Source organism: Schistocerca serialis, unplaced genomic scaffold (genome assembly GCF_023864345.2).
Source record: "Schistocerca serialis cubense isolate TAMUIC-IGC-003099 unplaced genomic scaffold, iqSchSeri2.2 HiC_scaffold_1226, whole genome shotgun sequence".
In the NCBI taxonomy this organism is placed as follows: domain Eukaryota; kingdom Metazoa; phylum Arthropoda; class Insecta; order Orthoptera; family Acrididae; genus Schistocerca; species Schistocerca serialis.
This window is the reverse complement of record NW_026047432.1, coordinates 127,501-132,500: the sequence shown is the minus strand read 5'-3', so window position 1 is coordinate 132,500 and position 5,000 is coordinate 127,501. Positions and strand designations below refer to the sequence as shown.

The following is a 5,000-nucleotide window of genomic DNA, read 5'->3' as shown; positions in this document are numbered from 1 at the left end:
GCATCGTTTATGGTTAGAACTAGGGCGGTATCTGATCGCCTTCGAACCTCTAACTTTCGTTCTTGATTAATGAAAACATACTTGGCAAATGCTTTCGCTTCTGTTCGTCTTGCGACGATCCAAGAATTTCACCTCTAACGTCGCAATACGAATGCCCCCGCCTGTCCCTATTAATCATTACCTCGGGTTCCGAAAACCAACAAAATAGAACCGAGGTCCTATTCCATTATTCCATGCACACAGTATTCAGGCGGGCTTGCCTGCTTTAAGCACTCTAATTTGTTCAAAGTAAACGTGCCGGCCCACCGAGACACTCAATAAAGAGCACCCTGGTAGGATTTCAACGGGGTCCGCCTCGGGACGCACGAGCACGCACGAGGCGGTCGCACGCCTTCGGCTCGCCCCACCGGCAGGACGTCCCACGATACATGCCAGTTAAACACCGACGGGCGGTGAACCAACAGCGTGGGACACAAATCCAACTACGAGCTTTTTAACCGCAACAACTTTAATATACGCTATTGGAGCTGGAATTACCGCGGCTGCTGGCACCAGACTTGCCCTCCAATAGATACTCGTTAAAGGATTTAAAGTGTACTCATTCCGATTACGGGGCCTCGGATGAGTCCCGTATCGTTATTTTTCGTCACTACCTCCCCGTGCCGGGAGTGGGTAATTTGCGCGCCTGCTGCCTTCCTTGGATGTGGTAGCCGTTTCTCAGGCTCCCTCTCCGGAATCGAACCCTGATTCCCCGTTACCCGTTACAACCATGGTAGGCGCAGAACCTACCATCGACAGTTGATAAGGCAGACATTTGAAAGATGCGTCGCCGGTACGAGGACCGTGCGATCAGCCCAAAGTTATTCAGAGTCACCAAGGCAAACGGACCGGACGAGCCGACCGATTGGTTTTGATCTAATAAAAGCGTCCCTTCCATCTCTGGTCGGGACTCTGTTTGCATGTATTAGCTCTAGAATTACCACAGTTATCCAAGTAACGTGGGTACGATCTAAGGAACCATAACTGATTTAATGAGCCATTCGCGGTTTCACCTTAATGCGGCTTGTACTGAGACATGCATGGCTTAATCTTTGAGACAAGCATATGACTACTGGCAGGATCAACCAGGGAGCTGCGTCAACTAGAGCTGAGCAGCCGGCCGCCCGGGAGTGTGTCCCGGGGGCCCGCGCGAACACGCAAGCGTCCGCTCAATTATTCTGCAAACAGGAGGAGGCTGAGCTCCCCTGCACAACACACCTCGAAACCCTCTCAGGTCCCGGCGGCGCGCAGCGCCGTCCTAAGTACTTGGTCGGGTTCGAGAGAGGCGCAATCGCCCGGAGTTAGGCGAGTAGACGCTTTAGGTGCGACCACCCGTGCTCCCAACTGAGCTTGCCGCTGCCGACAGAGGCCCGGGAGCGTGCTGTCGTGGCATTGCCGGCGGGAGACAACACGCGCCACCTACGGTGACCGGCAGCTCCAACGCCAGCGCCACAGAAGGACAAAAGCCCCACTTGGGTGCCGAAGCGAACTCTCCCAGCACAGCGCACGCGCCAACACGTCCGCACAGCTGCGATACAAACCACCTGCGAGAACCGCTGGGGCGACCGAGCAGCAGACGGCGTCGCGGCGCCGAGCGCCGGGCGGCGGCGCATCCTCAGCGCACAAAGTCCTCAATCGGACCAGCACACTGCAGATGGCCACCGCGCTTCGCACCGGGCCCGCGAGGACCTACTTTGGCCGCAAGGCGCCGCGAGCAGGGGGCGCCGGCGCGCAGCTGCGCCGCCTGCCGCGTCCGTCGGCCGGCGCGCCTGCCACTGGCCGCCCCCACCAGCCGGCTGTGGCGCGTGCGCCCACGCACCGCGCTGCCAGCACGCCGGGCGGCCCCCCCTCACCGGCCGGGGACGGTCCCACCCAGCCACCGCCGCGTATCGCCTCACACCCAGATCCCCTTTCACGTTCGTGGGCATGGTGGGTCCCCTTTCACGTTCGTGGGCATGGTGGGTCTCCCTGAAACAACCGGTTAATAGCTCGACCGATCGTCGCCAACACTGATTCACCTCTAGCGAGAACAACCGCACCACAACGGGTTACCAGTTGTTCATTTGCGTAACGTCACCAGCAAACGTACACGTCCATCGCCATTTGCAACGAGTATTGCATGCCTGTGTCAGGTGTCACAACACACTACGTCTGCCCACATAGACGCAACAACATGTGCACGCCTAGAGAACACGTGGAAGGTAGACCCCGTACGTATGCGGTGTCCATTGCGCGAACGACTGTCAGCCCGCCTCTGCAGCATGTCGCAGATGTGGAACGCGGTGCAACATGCTATCACGGTGTGTGAGAAGAGACGACTACGTCCGAATACACGCTCCACTACATCAACAGACTGCTCATGCTGATCGCCATCCAGGGCGTCCGTTCCTCCCACACGTCTGTATGGCGTACCACACTGCAATCCAGCTCTTATAGGGAGACGACACGTAGCTGCGTGCACAATATTTGGACTGTATGGTCCGCCGTTGCTAGGCGCAGTCGTCATACGGTCACATGTGCCACGATGTATCATTCAGTACATACGGACCAATGTGCAGTACAGTTTGTGGGTTTTGCGTACATCGGCGGACAGGTGACAGGCCGTACCACAACGTAGGCTGAGTACGTCGGCATGCGAAGGGCATTGAACATGCAAACTTCTCACCGACCAGCTTGCGAAGGCAGGGGGGAAGGGGGGGGGGGCGGCATGTACGTCCTGCTGCTATCCACACTACAGTGTATAGCAGGAGCATGTGGAAAGTCAGCAACACCTGCAAGGTGTTTAACATGACGCGATACACAGGGGACCGGGCAGTGCGAGTAGGGAACTATATTGCGAGGGTTGCGGTTAGGCAACACTACACCAATTTAACGGGTTGCATAACAATTACAGAGCAGGTTCAGCGACAACGTGCGTCAGGTTAAGGCGCAATATAGTTTAGGTTACGGCGCACTTTAGGTTAGGTTAAGGCACATTATAGGTTAGGTTAAGGCACATTATAGGTTAGGTTAAGGCACAACATGGGTTAGGTTAAGGCACAACATGGGTTAGGTTAAGGCACAACATGGGTTAGGTTAAGGCACAACATGGGTTAGGTTAAGGCACAACATGGGTTAGGTTAAGGCACAACATGGGTTAGGTTAAGGCACAACATGGGTTACGTTAAGGCACAACATGGGTTACGTTAAGGCACAACATGGGTTAGGTTAAGGCACAACATGGGTTAGGTTAAGGCACAACATGGGTTAGGTTAAGGCACAACATGGGTTAGGTTAAGGCACAACATGGGTTACGTTAAGGCACAACATGGGTTACGTTAAGGCACAACATGGGTTACGTTAAGGCACAACATGGGTTACGTTAAGGCACAACATGGGTTACGTTAAGGCACAACATGGGTTATGTTAAGGCACAACATGGGTTACGTTAAGGCACAACATGGGTTACGTTAAGGCACAAATTAGGTTAGGTTAAGGCACAAATTAGGTTAGGTTAAGGCGCAACGTAGGTTAGGTTAAGGCACAACGTAGGTTAGGTTAAGGCACAACGTAGGTTAGGTTAAGGCACAACGTAGGTTAGGTTAAGGCACAACGTAGGTTAGGTTAAGGCACAACGTAGGTTAGGTTAAGGCACAACGTAGGTTAGGTTAAGGCACAACGTAGGTTAGGTTAAGGCACAACGTAGGTTAGGTTAAGGCACAACGTAGGTTAGGTTAAGGCACAACGTAGGTTAGGTTAAGGCACAACGTAGGTTAGGTTAAGGCACAACGTAGGTTAGGTTAAGGCACAACGTAGGTTAGGTTAAGGCACGATATAGGTTAGGTTAAGGTACGATATAGGTTAGGTTAAGGTACGATATAGGTTAGGTTAAGGTACGATATAGGTTAGGTTAAGGTACGATATACGTTAGGTTAAGGTACGATATAGGTTAGGTTAAGGTACGATATAGGTTAGGTTAAGGTACGATATACGTTAGGTTAAGGTACGATATAGGTTAGGTTAAGGTACGATATAGGTTAGGTTAAGGTACGATATAGGTTAGGTTAAGGTACGATATAGGTTAGGTTAAGGTACAATATAGCTTAGGTTCAGATACACATTGTTGTAGGGAAAGGTGTATTTGGGGGGGGGGGCGGCAGGTTCGTTGATAGTGATTATCGTAATTGGATGCCTGCGGCATTATCCGATTTGTCACGTCAGGATGCACTTTTGGCTCATGACAGGCGGCGCTCCGATTCCATGGTTGTGGCAGATCTGTGTCTTTCATTCCTGCCATTGTTTGTGTGCTGTGACAGGAGGCAGTATTGTGATGTTGGGTGCACCCCTGTGTAGGACATGTGTGGGTGTTCGTGGCTTAGCTGAGCAATGTGCGGATGTCGGAAGGGTGGGATATTGTGTTTTCTGGGTGGACCTCCCGGTCTGGTAATGATAGTGTGGATTGTGTCATGTGGCGGAGAGGATGCACTGGATGTTCTTCCATGCTGGTGGTTAGATATTGTGTGTGTGCCTGTTACAGGCAGAGAGTAGTGTGTGATAAGAGAGTAGTGTGTGATAAGAGTGTCTGGCTGACGTGTGGTTCTCATTGTGTGCAGAGTCTTTCAGCATGTATAGGGACGGTTGTATATATTATCTGTATTCTGATGGCTCTGCATCTATTACTAATCAGTGCCGTGTATACGGTTACTCTGGTTCCAGTCGAAACTGTTCTATCTCTGTACATTAGTGACACTACGGCTCCACTATGTTGCCGCCCCTGTCGGCCGTTTCCCCCAGTGTATGGCTAATGATTATCAGCAGTCAGTCTATTAGTCAATACCGGTAGTGTGACGACGTCAAATGTCCGGGATGGGGGAAGCTACACCCTTCCCCTGGGTCAGGGCCTAGAAAGACTCTTCCCACGCAGGAGACTGACTGTCGTTACTCTTCCGAGACATATATGTGCCCAGCGTTTTTTGCGACTG

The 5,000-nt window shown here is 52.5% G+C and overlaps 1 non-coding gene across 1 annotated transcript in view; it reads right to left on the bottom strand.

Moving 5' to 3' along the window:
* LOC126436099 (small subunit ribosomal RNA) overlaps window positions 1-1,131 on the bottom strand; it is a 1,909-nt gene extending 778 nt beyond the window's left edge. The window contains exon 1 of the ribosomal RNA XR_007580422.1: window positions 1-1,131. This exon is cut by the window's left edge and continues 778 nt beyond it. This is a non-coding gene — a ribosomal RNA (small subunit ribosomal RNA).
* Between the last annotated feature and the right edge of the window lie 3,869 nt (window positions 1,132-5,000).